This window comes from Lepidochelys olivacea (genome assembly GCF_965140295.1).
Source record: "Lepidochelys olivacea isolate rLepOli2 genome assembly, chromosome: 2".
Classification (NCBI taxonomy): domain Eukaryota; kingdom Metazoa; phylum Chordata; order Testudines; family Cheloniidae; genus Lepidochelys; species Lepidochelys olivacea.
The window spans coordinates 117169831-117188902 of NC_140412.1; positions in this window are offsets into that span (position 1 = coordinate 117169831).

Genomic DNA, 19072 nt, shown 5'->3' on the forward strand with positions numbered 1-19072 from the left:
CCCTCAGCCAAAATCACTCATTTGGTGTAGTAACTTTGTGTTTACCCCCAACTACATAATAGATCATGACTTTCTTCAGTGAATTGTCTTTTAATCTGGTGGAAAACTTCAATGTGATGTTCATCATTACTCGTCCCTCAGAAATTTTCTGCTAAATTTCTGCTCTCTCATTATCAGAATTTCTAACTCTATTGTCAGTCCCAATAAGACCTGGGACGGGACTACTCTTAGTCAGAATTCCCTTCATTCTTCTAATTTGCCTGTATATTTCTGATTTCCTGTTACCTGGGGTAAGTGACTGGTTCCTTGGGACTGGGAATATCCTGAATATTGTTGTGATATTTGATGTAAGGGACCATCTACCACAAAGGCAAGTTTGTCTGGGTGGTAAGATGGACTGGACTGTGAGGGGACTGCCTGTGAGTACATGGTTAGGCTGCTATAGTGCTTGAGGAGTTCACACTTGATACTTGGTTGGAGAAATGGAAATATAGAATTCACAACCAGTCAGGGGTTTGTGCCCTGCTTTTTGATAGTCTGCCCTGAAGTTGGCACTCTCAGTTGTGAGCCACTCCAGACAGCGTGACAAACTCCTAATTAGCTTTCTTAAAAAAATTAGCTTTCTTAAAATCCCAGGTAGGTAATTTTCTATAACCTTCAATCTTACTTTGTCCTTGAAAAATAAGAAGTGTAGGGAAATGATCATTCCCCATTGCTTCTTCCTTATATATTTCCCAGGGGCATTTACTTGCAATATCTGCTGTAATAATTCCCAGATCCAGGAAAAACTGCCATCTGCTGTATTACACTAGTAGGAGTGCCATCATCTAAAACCATTAGATTGTTTTAATTAATTAAGTTTTCTAAGCATGTACCATTTTTATCTGTTGTCTTACTTGCCCACAAATTTATGACGACTGTTTAGGTCACTGCATATAATATATGGTCTTTTATAATTCTTTGCTATTTCTTGTCGCTCCAAGCTTCCTAATTTCCCACACGGGTTATAGATAGTATAAATCCTTAAAGATGTATATTTCTCCTTCTGTATTGGGATCTCAACAGCATCATATTGTAAGCTTACTTCTTTGTTCTCTGCTACTATGTAGTTTAATCCTTCCCTTACGGCAGTATAAAACCATCTTCTTCCTACTTTTCGGTCTTGTCTGAAGACAATATATCCTGGAATTTTAAAAGCAAGCTTTTTAACCAACCATGTTTCCTAAATACATATGATATCTGGTTTAGTTTTCATTTCCGGGATATTTTCTTTTAGTTCTTGACGATGTGCTATCCAGCTGTGCGCATTCCAACAAAAGATTTTGATCCCCATACTAGTCATATTTCACCATTAGCCTCATTCAAAATTGCATGAATACAGTCCATTGATAAATTGCTAACATACAAGTATTTTTCTGCTGCCCTTGCTATAATTTTCATTTTTTCTGATTTTTCTGATTTTTGATGTAGTTTATCACCTCTATCATAAATGTACAAAACCTTTCTATTGTATTATAGCCTATTCTTTACACAGTGTTTATCATATTCTTTATAAAATGAGTCTGTCTGCATTTCCCCTTCTATTGTGCTCTTTGTCTCTTCCTTCTCCACCTGATGCTTTGAGAGTCTCCTTATAGCTTCCACATAAGAGATGTTATTTTTGTCTTTTTGTATCTCTTTTTAGTTTGTCATGCAGCAATACTCCCTCTATATGCTAGTCTGTGATTACCACTGCAGTTACTATATATGACCTATGTCCATTCTATACAATTTTCATAGGAATGCTCTCCCCTACATTCACTGCATCTTGTTTCCCCTTTACAACCAGTTGCTACATGCCCATGTCATTGGCACTTAGAACACTTTAGGAGAGGGAGGATATATGGCTTTGTTCTGAGTATCTGAAACCCTAGTGCTTCTTTCTCATTCTGGCAGGTCTACACTTAATATACTGCATTGGCGCAGCTGCACCCGTGTGAGCGTCTCCAATTGGCCTAGTTAATCCACCTCCCTGAGAGGCAGTAGCTATGTCGATGGGAGAAGCCCTCCAGCGATGTAGTTCTACCTCCACGGAAGGTTAGGTTGGTACAACTACATCGCTAAGGGTGTAGATTTTTCACACCTTTGAGCAACATAGTTATATTGATATAAGTCTGTAGTATAGATCTGGCCTCAAGTAGAGTCCCTCTCTTAAATGTAATCAGCACTGCTGCTGATGGCTTGCTTTCTGCTAATTTACTAATTACTAATTTATTTACTACTATCTAACCCTTCTGCCAGGTGGACCCAGCAGCAACCAGGGCCGGGTTCAATATCTAGGGGTTCCTTTCCATCGATACAACACAGAATTGGCTCAAGCCTCCACCCAGTAACCTGGGAAAATTACACACCACCCCAGGCGCCTCTGAGAGGCAATACTTCCCCACTCGCAAGCACAGAGTCTGAGCGTAGAAAAGAAACTTTTAATAAAAGGAGGGAAGTAACTCGGAGTTACGTTGCGAAAACACAATAAACAGGGTTCATAAACATAAACCATGAGTAAAAGACCCACCCATGAGTAGGTTGGGCAGTGCCCTTTCCCCCTCAGGTTCTCAAGTCCAGCAACCCAAAAGTCCCTTTCACATGCCTGACCCTTCTCTGCACCCCACTCACAGTTGCTCTCCTTGGTCAGTGCAGGCCCAGAGTTCAGGGGTGCATCTGCAGAGTTCACCTCCCACCCTGAGTGTGGAGTAAAGAGGCATCTTACTCACTCCGCTGGCTCCTCACTAGCCACCTGATCACTGCTCTCCTCGCACTCCACCACCAGCCACCCAGCTGGCTGCTTGTCGCACCTCTCTGCCGTCACCCTGCTGGCCGCTCATCATGCCTCTTCACTGCCACCCTGCTGGTCACTCATTCACCAGCTGACTGTCAGTCACCTTCTGCCTCTCTGCTGTGACCTCTGCACATCAGTCTCTCAGTGATTTTCAGCTCTTTAGTAGGCTGGGCAGAAACACTGCCCCATCTCAAGTGATTTCAGCTCTCAGTGATTTTTAGCTCTTAGCAGGCAGGGCAGAAACACCGTCCTACCACAACTGGTTTCAGCTCTGATTGAGCAATGAAAATAACAAGAGATTCCTAATGAAGCCTATTTAGCTCTATTCTTTGAATAGTGGGGAAGAACAGGTTAAGCTAGTCTAGAGGGGGCAGAGTTGTGCAGTCTCCTGACCAGGACTTCTGTCCCCACCACTCTTACTTTCACAGGGCTTTGGCAGTCAAACCCCTGGTTCAATGAGGTCCTCTTGACTCTCCCCCCCCCCCCCCCCGACCTCATTTGGAACAGGTTAAGCACAGTCCTGCTTCCCTACATTCCCACAATAATCACAACATTAATAACAGCATTTCACTACCCCTGCATTCAGTACTAACGTGATTTGTGACTCTCACCAGCCAAGTTGATTACAATGAGAAAAACACCGCTCCATCTGCCGAATATCTAAGCAAAGCAGGAGCAAATTGTATTTACATAACTACACCCAGAGTCTCTCCCCCTCCCAGCTAGGTGTCAGGGAACATTCATTCAGAACCTGATTACAACTACTTTACCTTCTACTATGCTTTTGGCAATCTCATTATTGGTCAATTCTAATGGCACTTCATATATTGCTCCTTTCATTTCAAATACTTTGGTAGCTGGCAACTCATTTTAACTTTCCCTAACATTTTAAGGTTTAGCAGTTTGTCCGCTTGCTCTTTGTTCTTATATTCAACTGAAAGATCCCCATCTCGCAGCCTCCTGACTCTTAATATATCACCTGTGCTTTTTTTATCCAGTCAGCTACTTTCACAGGGTTAACATCACCTAATCTTATTTCTTTGGCTGAGGAATCTTAAAGTTATAACATTTTGGTTTATTTCTTTCCTTAGCTTTGCTTTTTTGCTGATATCATCATCTGGTTCTGATTTTTCTCTTTTCTTTTTTCTCCTGCTTTGTATCCGTTCTCCCTTTCTAACAGGCTCTTCTTCAGTTTCCAGAGTGACCTCATTTGGATCAGAAAACCATCTCCCACAAAAAAACCCAAAAAACAAACAAACAAAAAGCCTAACCCTTTTTCAGCCCCGCTCCTTCAGCCCAGTATAGGCGCATCCTGGGGAGCAAAAGCATGTGACCTCAGAGAGCCTTAAAAAATACTATGGAGGACGTAGCGAGTTATAAAATTGTTTACGTGCTGAATGTCTTTCTTAACCTTGCTAGTTGGAGCACTCAGTAAGTAAATAATATTTAGCATTTATAACTGCTTTTTTTCTTCAAAACCCTTTATAAATATTAACTAATCAGTCCTGTAAGCTAAGCACTATTATCTGTAGGGGGAACTGAGCCAGAGAGGCTCAAGTGCATTTCTACTCTGTAAAGTGCCCTAGCAGAAATGGCATTGTCGGGTTATGTGTTTATTGCATCTCAGTAAGCTGGGATGACTAACTTTTCTCCAGCATTGACGTCAATGAAGTTATTCCAGATTTACACCAGCGTACTTTGAGAAAATTATTCTGCCTTATGTCCTTCCAGTTGGAGAATGACTATTATTCCTGGGGGGAAAGATGACAGTTTCTGAATCCAGTTTGTTTATTGGAAAATCAGAAGAGTTTTCCTCAGGTGAAGATGCTGAAAAGATTAATTGATACTAATTCTTATTAACAGGTTTCAGAGTAGCAGCCGTGTTAGTCTGTATGCACAAAAAGAAAAGGAGACTAAGGTGCCACAAGTACTCCTTTTCTTAATTCTTATTGGAATTACTTTTTACAACATTGTGGGAAACTAAGCAGTCTATATACACAGCACCAAATTCTGTTCTTTAATTATTCCCACTTTACACCAGGGTAACTCAGCCCAGAATTTGGCCCAGAGTGTGCACCTTGTATTTATTCTACTTTCAGAATTAAATGGCAGAATTTTATTTTTTTGAAGAATGGTGCAGCTTAACCTGTCTCCTCGCCCTTCTGCTCCTACCATTCATCATGTTCTGAGTTATGGGAGCTCCTTGAATCCGTGCACCGTGAGTTTTATTTAACATGGATGCACTGTACGGACATCCACAGAGCACTCATTAAAACTCCCTAAATTCTGTTCCAGCAGGTGCTGAGTACTGTGTAAAGCATGAGACTAGTTCTTCAAAGACTTCTAACAACCTTAAATTAAGTAGATTGCCTCGGCAGCATGTATTGTCCTCTGATCATAGAACTAAGAGTTCTTGTCACTCCTAAACTCACATGGCTTGCTGCTGCTGAGAGACATGAGTGGCTTTTCTTTTTTCCCCAGAGATCAACACATTTTTCTGTCTTGTATTGACGAAGACATCCTGTGCCTACTGGGAGTGATTAAGTCTTTATTAAATGTCTGAGGGATGTTGCTGATTTAGCAGTACAATCTGTTTGCCATCTCAATCTCCATATGGTATTTTGCACACACAACAGCTAGGTTGTAATAACTCAGTATCTTTTGTTTGCTATGATTATCAAAAAGGCTTGGCACTCACTTGTGCTGGATTACATGCTGTTTCTCTCAATCTCCTTTCACTCATGGAAGGTGGATCCCCCTATCTGAGACTGCCTCTGTAGCTACTGTGTCCCTTGGCAGGCCCCTTCTTTTCGGATCCCCTGTGCCTCAAGGGGTCCCCAAAGAACTGTGCTGGAGGTGCTGGGCCTTTTCTCTTCTTCTCCTACCTCTTCCAACTAAACTTACCTCAACTCCATTCCCACTCCTCTGCCTCTTTTGAACAACACTCCATTGAATCTACTGTCATCTCCTACTCCATTTAGCTGTTGTCTACCGTCTTCCCCTAACTCCTTCTCAACTTCCTTCATCTTTCATCCTTACACCTTAATCTCTCACTCTTCTTTATCCCACCATCCCCCAGCTCTATCTTTGGTGACTTCAACTTCCATATTGATGTCTCTTTTGACCCATTGTCTCCTGCCTCTTCACCCCCTTTTCTTTCGATATTTAAATTTGAATCCGCACTCTTCCTCACCAAAACAGCCACTTGCTTGACCGTGTCTTCCTTTAAACGCTGCACTTTCTCTACCTTCTGTCTGCCCACCACCACCTCATCTCCTTCATCATCACCAACTTGCCTCCACCAAATCTTTCCATAACTTTTTAATCCATCATTGTCAGTGACATCTCACCTCCCTCTCTTCCACTGACTTTTTTTGTTGAATCCCTCCATTGCTGTCTCTTTTCCATCTGTGATTTTTTTTTGTTCTGCCTTGTCTATATGAGAAAATTGCAGAGATTTAACTTAAACCTGTTTTTAAACCAATTTAGTTTAAACCAGTACAGATCCTTGTGTGGACACTCTTTTTTTATTCAGTTTAGGAATGGCTTATTTCAGGTTAGCTTACACTGTTTCCTAATCAATTTAAGCTCAACTGAACTCAGTCACCTTTAAACCAAAATAAATGTGTCCCCAATAGGGGTTTGCACTGGTTTAACTAAATCAGTTTGAAATCAGACCTATAGTTAAACCAATGCAACTTTCACATGTAGACAAGGTTTTCCTCTCTCCCACTGCAAAGTTTATTTCACCAACTACCAACCTTGGTTCACCCCCAATATCTGATTCTTTTGCCCCTGCTCATGTGTTCCTGAGTGCCATCTCCTCAAACACTGCACTTGTCTCAGCAACCCTATCCTTGCACCTCCTGACCAACAGATCTGGGCAACAAATTGAATAATTTAAACAAAAGTTGGCTATCTCTAGAGTTGGTAGTCAATTGATTTATGATTTACTGAAGTCACAGGGCCATTATCTCTGCGTGCCATAGTTTACAGTAGTTTTTATTGATATTGCTGATCTGATGGGCTGATTTTAATAATTTAAAGTAGTTCAACTTTGTTGCCACATCGGTAATATGAATTTTCTTGGTAGTCAGTTGAGCTTTTGCACATCAAAGACATTTATTCTTAATTGTTCTTAATTAATACTGTTAATTAAGTCAATGTTGGGGAATTGGTCCTATGGTTCAACTCCAATTAAGTATAATAAAGGTTTAAATTAGCATAGAATATCAGGGTTGGAAGGGACCTCAGGTCATCTAGTCCAACCCCCTGCTCAAAGCAGGACCAGTCCCCAGCTAAATCATCCCAGCCAGGGCTTTGTCAAGCCTGATCTTGAAAACCCCTCCCTAGGTAACCCATTCCACCCCTCCCTAGGTAACCCATTCCAGTCCTTCACACCCTCCTAGTGAAAGTTTTTCCTAACATCCAACCTAAACCTCCCCCACTGCAACTTGAGACCATTACTCCTTGTTCTGTCATCTGGTACCATTGAGAACAATCTAGATCCATCCTCTTTAGAAGCCCCCTTCAGGCAGTTGAAAGCAGCTATCAAATCCCCCCTCATTCTTCTCTTCTGCAGACTAAACAGTCCCAGTTCCCTCAGCCTCTCCTCATAAGTCATGTGTTCCAGTCCCCTAATAATTTTTGTTGCCCTCTGCTGGACTCTCTCCAATTTTTCCACATCCTTCTTGTAGTGTGGGGCCCAAAACTGGACACAGTACTCCAGATGAGGCCTCACCAATGTCGAATAGAGGGGAATGATCATATCCCTCGATCTGCTGGCAATGCCCCTACTTATACAGCCCAAAATGCCATTAGCCTTCTTGGCAACAAGGGCACACTGTTGACTCCTATCCAGCTTCTCATTCACTGTAACCCCTAGGTCCTTTTCTGCAGAACTGCTGCCAAGCCATTCGGTCCCTAGTCTGTAGCAGTGCATGGGATTCTTCCACCTTAAGTGCAGGACTCTGCACTTGTCCGTGTTGAACCTTATCAGATTTCTTTTGGCCCAATCCTCTAATTTGTCTAGGTCCCTCTGTATCCTATCCCTACCCTTCAGCGTATCAACCACTCCTCCCAGTTTAGTGTCTTCTGCAAAGTTGCTGAGGGTGCAATCCACGCCATCCTCCAGATCATTAATGAAGATATTGAACAAAACCAGCCCCAGGACTAACCCCTGTGGCACTCCGCTTGATACCGCTGCCAACTAGACATGGAGCCATTAATCACTACCCATTGAGCCCAACGATCTAGCCAACTTTCTATCCACATTATAGTCCATTCATCCAGCCCATACTACTTTAACTTGCTGGCAACAATACTGTGGGAGACCGTATCAAAAGCTTTGCTAAAGTCAAGGAATAACACATCCATTCCTCTCCCCTCATCCACAGAGCCAGTTATCTCGTCATAGAAGGCAATTAGGTTAGTCAGGCATGACTTGCCCTTGGTGAATCCATGCTGACTGTTCCTGATCACCTTTCTCTCCTCTAAGTGCTTCAGAATTAATCCTTGAGGACCTGCTTCATGATTTTTCCAGGGACTGAGGTGAGGCTGACTGGCCTGTAGTTCCCTGGATCTTCCTCCTTCCCTTTTTTAAAGATGGGCACTACATTAGCCTTTTTCCAATCTTCCGGGACCTCCCCCAATTCTCATAAGTTTTCAAAGATAATGGCCAATGGTTCTGCAATCACATCTGCCAACTCCTTTAGCACCCTCGGATGCAGCACATCTGGTCCCATGGACTTATGCTCATCCAGCTTTTCTAAATAGTCCCAAACCACTTCTTTCTCCACAGAGGGCTGGTCACCTCCTCCCCATGCTGTGCTGCCCAGTGTAGCAGTCTGGGAGCTGACCTTGTTCATGAAGACAGAGGCAAAAAAAGCATTGAGTACATTTTCTTTTTCCACATCCTCTGTCACTAGGTTACCTTCCTCATTCAGTAAGGGGCCCACACTTTCCTTGGCTTTCTTCTTGTTGGTAAAATACCTGAAGAAACCCTTCTTGTTACTCTTAACATCTCTTGCTAGCTGCAACTCCAAGTATGATTTGGCCTGCCTGATTTCACTCCTGCATGCCTGAGCAATAATTTTCTACTCCTCCCTGTTCATTTGTCCAATCTTCCACTTCTTGTAAGCTTCTTTTTTGTGTTTAAGATCAGCAAGGATTTCACTGTTAAGCCAAGCTGGTCGCCTGCCATATTTACTATTCTTTCTACACATCGAGATGATTTTTTCCTGCAACCTCAATAAGGATTCTTTAAAATATAGCCAGCTCTCCTGGACTACTTTCCCCCTCATGTTATTCTCCCAGGGGATTATGCCCATCAGTTCCCTGAGGAAGTCAAAGTCTGCTTTTCTGAAGTCCAGGGTCCGTATTCTGCTGCTCTCCTTTCTTCCTGTTGTCAGGATCCTGAACTCTACCATCTCATGGTCACTGCCTCCCAAGTTCCCATCCACTTTTGCTTCCCCTGCTAATTTTTCTTGGTTTGTGAGCAGCAGGTCAAGGAGAGCTCTGCCCCAGTTGGTTCCTCCAGCACTTGCACCAGGAAATTGTCCCCTACACTTTTTCCAAAAATTTCCTGGATTGTCTGCACTGCTGTATTGGTCTCCCAGCAGATATCAGGGTGATTGAAGTCTCCCATGAGAACCAGGGCCTGTGATCTAGTAACTTCTGTTAGTTGCCCGAAGAAAGCCTCATCCACCTCTTCCCCTGGTCTGGTGGTCTATAGCAGACTCCCACCACGATATCATCCTTGTTGCTCACACTTCTAAACTTAATCTAGAGACACTCAGGTTTTTCTGCAGTTTCATACCGGAGCGCTGAGCAGTCATATTTGCTCTCTTACATACAATGCAATTCCCCCACCTTTTCTGCCCTGCCTGTCCTTCCTGAACAGTTCATATCCATCCATGACAGTACTCCAGTCATGTGAGTTATCCCACCATGTCTCTGTTATTCCAATCACATCATAATTACTTGACTCTGCCAGGACTTCCAGTTCTCCCTGCTTGTTTCCTGGCTTCTTGCATTTGTGTATAGGCACTTAAGACAAATAGCTGATCGTCCTGCTTTCTCAGTATGAGGCAGGAGTCCTCCCCTCTTGTGCTCTCCTGCTCGTGCTTCCTCCCGGTATCCCACTTTCCCACGTACCTCAGGGCTTTGGTCTCCTTCCCCCGGTGAACCTAGTTTAAAGCCCTCCTCACTAGGTTAGACAGCCTGCTTGCGAAGATGCTCTTCCCTCTCTTCATTAGGTGGAGCCTGACTCTGCCTAGCACTCCTCCTACTTGGAACACCATCCCATGGTCAAAGAATCCAAAGCCTTCTCTCTGACACCACCTGCATAGCCATTCATTGACTTCCACGATTCGACGGTCTCTACCTGGGCCTTTTCCTTCCACAGGGAGGATGGACGAGAACACCACTTGCGCCTCAAACTCCTTTATCCTTCTTCCTAGAGTCACGTAGTCTGCAATGATCCGCTCAAGGTCATTCTTGGCAGTATCATTGGTGCCCATGTGGAGAAGCAGAAAGGGGTAGCGATCTGAGGGCTTGATGAGTCTCGGCAGTCTCTCCATCACATCGTGAATCTTAGCTCCTGGCAAGCAGCAGACTTCTCGGTTTTCCTGTTTGGGGTGGCAGAGAGATGACTCAGTCCCCCTGAGGAGGGAGTCCCTGACCACCACCACCTGCCTCTTTCTCTTGGGAGTGGTGGTCGTGGAACCCCCATCCCTAGGACAGTGCATCTCATGCCTTCCAATCGGTGGAGTCTCCTTCTGCTCCCTTCCCTCAGATGTATCATCTAGTCCACTCTCAGCATTAGTACCTGTGGAGAGAACATGAAAATGGTTGCTCACAATTATGACAGTCTGTTACTCATTATACCTCTTTGGTACAGCAAAGGGGCCTTAAAATGAATATAAGTATAATGTGTACCAAATTTCAGGTTCCTTCATGCCACCAGAGCAGAGTAATGGGGCCTTAAAATAAATGGAAATCAAGCCCTGAGTCAATTGCCAAATTGAATCATGAAATGGGGAATCAGTACCCAAAACCAGCATATGTAATGACAGCTCAATAAACAATACATGAGTGAGAGCAATTGGTAATTTATATTTGGAGCATTTAAAATGTAGATTAAATGTATTTTTTTTCAAAATGGAAGGAAAATAGCAACATTTTATAGCACAAAGTACTGCATTTACTTGTAAGTGCTTGAAACAGGCTTCAGAGTGGTAATCAAGTGCTTTTTGCCATTGATTATCTTTAAAAGGAATCTTCAGATCTCAAATCCAGGGTGTAGAATTTGGAGTGTACACTTGTGAAGTGTTTTTCAGAGAAGAACTTGTACAGTAAAAATAGGAACTTATTTGGGTTAGGCACCCTCTGAGTGGTGGTTTGTTTGCTTTGCCAATAGTGCAGTTTTTTTTTTAGTAACCGTATCTAGGAAGTGTCTAATTTGCAAGTACATATAGAACACTCAAGAAAGTAGACTTAATTTAATTCTGAGCTGTTCAAAATTTAGTCGTGTTATGCTCGAAGTCTCCAATGGTTGATAGTCCTTTAATATAAACATCTTTTAAAGTTAGTGTCATTCTGTCCTGTAGGAAAACATGGGAGCCTGACTATCCAGGAAGTTGGTGAGAATTTTGGCATTACACCAGGTACCTGTTTTTCTTCTTCCATATTTTTAGAGTAGTCTGCTAGCATAGGATGTTGTTTGGTCTCTTGAGGGAGAAAAGTTTCTTTCTCCATATTTGCAGTGTGGTTCTCTGGGGTAGGATGTTGTCTGATCTCCTGAGAGAGCAAATTGTCTTTGCCATAAATCAGGCTGGAAGGAATAAAAAGAGATAAATATGCTGCTTCCATGCTTTGGCAAGTGAGGCTGTTGCTTTGAGTTTCTGTAAAAAGTAATCTTGTTCCAAACATATTGAATTACAGCTGTCCAGTTATAGAATTTCTAGTTGTTTTCTGTCTTTAAAACCTCGACAACTTGTTTTTGGTCTCCATGCTATAGTATTAAGTAGATATAAATACTAGGTGGACTTTTGAGATGTGCAACACTCAAGAAAGGACATTCACTTTTGTCAAGCAGGCTGGGCCTAACATAGATAATGGTGAGTTATGCCAACTTTTAAGGTATATAAAATGGGTTACAGGTTTAGCATTATTAGTATAAATAGGTGAGGTATTTGGATCCCTCATAGAAACATCAACAAGGAAAATTGAACATTCTTACTGGTTTGTCTCTGATTTGGTCATATTTACATGAAAACTAAATGAGACTTCTAAGATTTCTTTAAGGAATTGAAAAGAGGCTTATGTTTCAATCAGATAAGGCAGATGCCATCCCCAAAAAAAGGAATTTTGCATTCTTTATCATGGATTGTTATGCCCTGACTCTCTGGAGAATCTCTGACAGCTATTGCAAGTGGTTCAACACATAGAGAAAACAGAAGAAGTGACAAAGGGGCACTTTTGCTTTGTGCTGCTCCTTAAGGAGAAAATCCCTGCTTGGTACCTGTTCAGATAAAGGAATACACATAGAGAACAATAGCACCATTTATGGAAGTTATACATTGATGTGCAAAATTAAAGTTCTCCAATACTACAGAAAAATAAGCCTAAAAAATCCTATTAAAAGTTTTCTCTGCATCTAATGCTAGAAGGATGCTGTTAATCATTTGTATTATACGATAAAGTTTAGTATTCACCAAATGTTATGATTTGTTGCTCTCCCTGGAGTAAAGCTACATTGGTCAGTATGATTTGATAGTGGTAGGATCAGAGAGAGCTGATTTTGCCAGTATTTTATTGTGTAGCTTAATGAATGAGATTTGTCAGAATGATCTACAGACTTCTGGATTTTTATCTTTGTTCAGGAGTATAGTTATACTGGTTTCCAAACAGTAACTGGACAGTTTTCCCTTTTCAAAGAAGTTCTGGAACATTTCTTTGCTGCTTGTAACATTGTTGATCACTTCTTCCTTGACAACTTGTCCTCCCTTGATTTTTTTGTTCAGTGTCCTCCCATTTTTCCTGCTTCTTTATCATCTCTTTTGATAGATGCTCCTCTTTCCCTCTCCCACTTTCTGTGGGGGTCCTACACAGTTCTGTCCTTGGCCCTCTTCTCTTCTTTCTGTATACCCTATCTCTAAGTGACCTTACCTGCTAGCATGGCTTTGAGTACCAATAAAAAAAATTTACCTTTCCACTTCTGATTATCTCCCTTCCTCTCTCCTTATTAAAGTGCTCATTTCGACCTCTTTGACAACATTCTTCAATGTCTCACCATCAACAAAAACTGAAAACTGAGCTCCTTGCCATTCTTTCAAAACCCTCTCTACCCCCCATGTTTCTGTCACTATTGAACACAGCACCATTCTCCCTGTCACTGAGTCCTGTAAAATAGGAGTCATCCTGGAATCTTCCCTTTACCTTTTACCCCATGCATTCAGTCAATGTCAAATTCTTACTCCTCCTTTGTACACAACAAGCTAGATTCTGATCCATGGTTCCCAAGGGTAAGGAGAAGTACCTTATCAGGGCAGGTGGGTATTCCTCTGATGTAAGGAAATCGTGGGTGGCATAAAGCCATAAATCTTATGGGTGGCATAAAGTGTAGATGCCTCCATGTCACCTACCTCTCTCCCCCTTCCTCCCAGATAGAGGGGGCATTCCTGGGCCAGTCAAGCTGTTGGAAATAATTTCCCTTCTAAGTTTATTAATGTTTACCATGACTCAGCTTCCACACAAGTATTTCTTTATTAGTCCAAAGGCCACTTGATGCTAATTACATCCAAAATACCAGTACAAGCATATATTTTATATTTTAACAGCAATACACTTACAAGCATTGGCCAAAATACTCACAACAGAATCAAGTTCGGGATATTCCTTCCCAACATGGTGTAACTACAAGGGGTAAGGAAAAAGCTCTGACCAAAAAAACTTCTGGAATTCTTGCTTTTTATACACAACAACAAACCATGTTATTGCTGGTTGTTGGACTTTAGTCAAAGACCAAAAAGGGAATCTTAGGACTAAACTTTGCACCTGATGCCCAGTCAGCCATGTTTTCTATATTTCTATTACTTCAGTTAAGACCATCAATAAGATAATGCTGGTATTTCCAGGATCACTTCACATTTAAACGCAGACAACTCTTTGTTCTCATGATCTTATTCTTTTGGTCACATGCTTTGAGCCTATTGCTCATGCTAAAATTCCAACGCAGTTTAAAACCAGAGTTTACTTAGACCCAGTGTAGGGCCCATACTCCTAGGATTCATAGAATTTAAGGATGGAATATAACAATAGATGATCTGGTCTGACCTCCTGTATATCACAGGATGTTAAACTTCATCTAGTTACCCCTGTATTGAGCCCAAGAACTTGTGCTTGGTTAAAGCATATCTTCCAGACAGGCATCCAGACTTCATCTGAACATATCAAAAGATGGGGAATCCATCACTTTCCTTGGTAGATTGTTCCAGTGGTTGATCACCTTCACTTTTCAAAATATTTTAATTTGAATTTGTCTGGCTTCAGCTTTTAGCCATTTGTTCTTGTTATGTCTTTCTCTGCTATATTAAAGAGCCCTTTAGTACCCAGAATTTACTCCCCAGGTAGTTATACACCACAATCAAGTCACCCCTTAATCCTTTTTTCCCCATAAGCTAAACAGATGGAGCCCTTTAAGGGTTTGTCTACATGGTGCATTAGTGCGCATCAGCTGGGGTGTAAATTCTAGTGTGCACTAGTATGCCATGTCCTAACTGTCCTTGTGGACCTTCTGGCATGCACTAAAAATTACCTAGTGCATTTTGACACAGTACTGTTTGAAATGGGATTACACGAACACAAACTTTCAGTGCTCACCAGCAGGGTCTACACAGACAATTAGTGTGTAACATGCTGGAGCACACTAATGCACCATGTAGACAAGCCCTTAATCTTTAATTATAAGGTATTTTCTCCAGCCCTTGAATCATTTTTGTGACTCTTTTTTGCACTTCTCCAATTTTTCAGCATCCTTTAAAAAATGTGGACACCAGAACTGTACATAGTATTTCAGTATCAATCTCCCCAATGCCATACACAGAGGTAAAATCACCTCCCTACTTCTACTCACTACTTCCCTATTTATACATCCAAGGATTGCTTTTGCCCTTTTTGCCACAGTGCTTTTGTTGAGTTGCCTGTCCATTATGTCCCCTAAATCCTTTTCATAGTCAGTTTCCAGCATATAGTCCTCCATTCTATAGGCATGACCTGCATTTCTTGTTCCTAGATGTAGGACTTTGCATTTGGCTGCATTCAAGTGAACTTCTCTTCTATATGGAGGGAAGGGATTGAATGTTGGGGAGGAATGGAAAGGAGCATCAAAGAATAATTAACATTTTAATTATATAATATCTTTCATATAAATAAATCCCACAACGTCTTAAAGAATTATTTAAATGATAAAATATAATAGAGCAACTTCATAATTACCTAGTAGAAGAAGGGAAATATTAAGAGGCAGGGCATAAGGGAGGTAATAACAGGTAGTGAGATAGAGCAGCATTTCTCAAACTGGGGTCTGTGGACACCCTGGGGGTCCACGAGGGCACTCCAGGGGCCCTGCGGGCCCCGCTGATCAACTCTTCCCCTTTCCTCCCAGTGCCTCCTGCACGCTGGGAAACAGCTGTTCCCAGCATGCAGCAGGCAGTGGGAGTGAGGGGAAGGAGCAGGGACGGGATGCGCTCAGGGGAGGGGACGGAAAGAGGCAGGGCAGGGGTGGCGCGGAGGTGAGGAAGGGAAGGAGTGGGGGTGAGGCCTAGGGCTGAGTGGGGGGCTTAGGGGTCTGAAAAATTTTAAATCAAAGTGAGGGTCCACAGGTTGCTAAAGTTTGAGAACTGCTGAGATAGAGAGTTAGTAAGGATAATAGCGGCAGTGAGGCTAGTCACCTGGTGAGAGCTGCAGAGGAGGTGGTTGCACTAACAGTGGGGAAATGGTGGGCAGGTAGGACAGAGGAATCAAATTTTAGATGAATTAAGAAGGCCTTCTTTTCCAAATCCAAATAACTAAGCATGTATCAAAAAGTCAGTTATTTTCTTTTGTTATTGAATCCAAGTACAAAGTAGATCATTCCTCTTAGTTTCTATAAAACTATAAATACTGCACTTGATATCATCTGTGTTAGGGGAAAAAAAGTTCACTAATTATTAAGAATTTGAAAAACATCCAGTGATATGTGACACACTGAGAATGTAAAATAAACATTAAGTACTGACAACCATGTCACTTACATTAATTCTAAGCCATAATCTTGGTCCTCATTTACCAAAGAGTGATGGTGCTTCTGTTAAGAGTTAAGAAGGGGATGGGGGGAATGACTATTTTTAGTGTCCTAAATTGTAGTTGGATTTGAAAAAGCAACATTAGAGACACATATCTTTTTGGATGGATATTCTAGCACATTGTTTATGAGCCATTAGAAGGGTACAGGCTAGTGCAGAAAGTGCAGATTAAAAAATAATTAAAACCAGTTTTCTGCATGTGGAGTCGGCCAGAAACTATGAGTGAGTAACTGTCTAAACAAGCACTATTTTCTGAACTTCATTCACCTTCTGGGTATCTCATGGGGTTTTTTTGTGGGTTTTTTTTTTTAAATAATATTCATATCTGCTTCTCTACTTTCTTTCACTGCAGTTCTGTTTTATTTAGGATATAGTGAAAAATCACAGGGGGCACAATCATGTGCCAAGTATCAAAATGGACCAAAATTCAGTATTGGCAGATAAAAGCAGCTGCAGGTCACTTAAGAGGGTGTGTGTAGTGTAATGGAAGAGAATTCAACCATGGAAAAAATATTCCAGTATTCCATCATTAAAGCAGCTGTTAAATTAATAGACAGGAAACTCTCTCTTTATGATCCTTGAAATCTTCAATCTATATTATGCTATTCTTTGTAACAACATCTAACTGTATAACTGAAAGGCCCTGTTTATGAACTTTATAACACAGTACATTACAACTAAGAGTAAATTATCTGAAAGCAAATTCTGTATCATTAGATGTAATCATAAGAAGCTAAATTGTTGGAGCTGACAGCCTCCTTACAGAGTCTTCACAACTATCACAAATTGCCAGGCAGCAGCCAATCAATAGCAGCTGTTGAAACTTACTTCTGAAGAGGCTAATTGTTCACCGTAGAGGTCAAAGTTCCACAGGAGTGGTGGTCAGCAATTGATAGTGAAAATGGTGAAAATTGCAATCCTAATGAAAATAAATTTCCACTAGAAACAAAAATAAGTGTACACGTACTCTGAGATTGTGCTTTTCTCACTGTTGTACCATCTTTTCGGCTGTCAAACTCATAATATTTTGTGGGTGGCAAAATGATGTCATTTAATTCAACAGCTTGTAGTAATTTCCACTCACAGCCCTTCATGAGAGGTACAAATTACTGAAGAAAGAGGGATATAAGCTTACATATGGCAGTATCACTTTTCTTTTCCATTGAGATCACAATATCCTTCTTTCTAGCTGAATGACAATTGTGCTGTCACTAAAATTACATCATGCTATCTTCCCTCAGAGGACATGGTTTATGATTCAAGGGACAGCTGTCAAAATATACTCTACTATGGGCTTTGGAAATCTCTTAGGTACATACACATGAGTTTCAGAGTAACAGCCGTGTTAGTCTGTATTCGCAAAAAGCAAAGGAGTACTTGTGGCACCTTAGAGACTAACCAATTTGAGCATAAGTCTCTAAGATGCCACAAGTACTCCTTTTCTTTTTACACATGAGTTTGTTCTTTTTTTAGAAGGGTAACTATGGATTATAGCAAAAGTGGAATGTAAATTGGAATCCTACATGTAAATAGCAAGTTGTAGAATAAATCCAAGATATAAATATCACTGATTAATGTGACTAGTGTTCTTCTACCCTCTGGGTACCCGCATTTTAGGTGTGCATGTGCCCATATGCTTTCCATGGGAGACTTTTCATAGCAGTGTCTGTGGGTCCAGGCTTGTGTCCTATATATTCTCATGGGCCGAACCAAGGGCATATAGGGGAGGATGGACCCACTGCCGCTCAAGCTCCTTCTCAACTGCCTGTGGCTAAAGATAGAGCCTTGCAGTGTCCATTCACTTTTTAATCTTACCTTTTTTAATTGCATTTAATTAATTTTATTGTTCCTCATACATGCTGGGGGCTGCCCCCCATATCTTTTGTCTTTGCAGTACACACACACAATCCAACCTACACCTCTTCTTGTCTGTGGCCTTCTCTTTCTGGGGTATGCCCAGAACCTGAGGCTTCAAACCCTGAGAGATCTGTGACAGGTCTTTCTCCTTAGCGATGGACGTTCCAGCTGCCTCCATTGTCTCAGAGAGTCCAACATTCTATCCGAGTGCAAGGTCTCAACTGGATTTAAAAGCAGATCTAGGAAGCTGAGGGAGGGCAGGTTGCAGCTTATGGAGCATTTCTGGCAACCTGCTACTACTTTGGAGCCTGATTTTCCCTCGTACTTCAGCCTTTTTCAGCCTGAGCATCCCAGCAACTTCCATGGCTCCAGTGCCTGCAACCAGACACCAGAAGGCTGCTTCAGAGACTTTGAAACCTTCTAGGAAGAAAAGAACTAGATTCCCCCAACAGAGTTCCTAAGAGGTAGGAAATGTCACCCTAAAAGTCAGGGAGAAAGGAGACCTTGTATCTGCGTATGGGTACTGCCGAGGCTCCTACTTCCTCCGTTACCAAGATCCCATACCTATGAAGAAAACCTTCAGCGCTTCATGCATTGAAAAGTCTCTCAGAAAACAGCCCCATTCAGAACCAGCTCTGATACTCTTCTCAGTCCTCCAAACACAGGAACTCCTAGAAGAAACCACCTTCAACCCTGACCCCAGCACTCACTTCTGCTGGTACCAGTGTACCCCCGCAGTGGCTGAGATGAAGGCCCTGCTGCCAGTACTGATGCAGCTGTCAGTCCCAATTTGACTGCCGATACTGATGCTGCCACCAGTACCAATACCTTTTCCCTGACAACACTAGAAACAGAGGATAACACCTCTTCAGATTCAAAGATCTCTGTCTAACTTTCCACTGTCTTTCTGTTTGAACTTCCCTCCCCTGAGAAGAATCCTGAGGAAGAGACCCCAGGAACCAGTTGACAACTGACCCAACAACCTCCATGGCAGGAGTACCCTTCCCTTATGCCTCACCACATTGGGTCTTCTGGAAACCTTGGGTACCATACG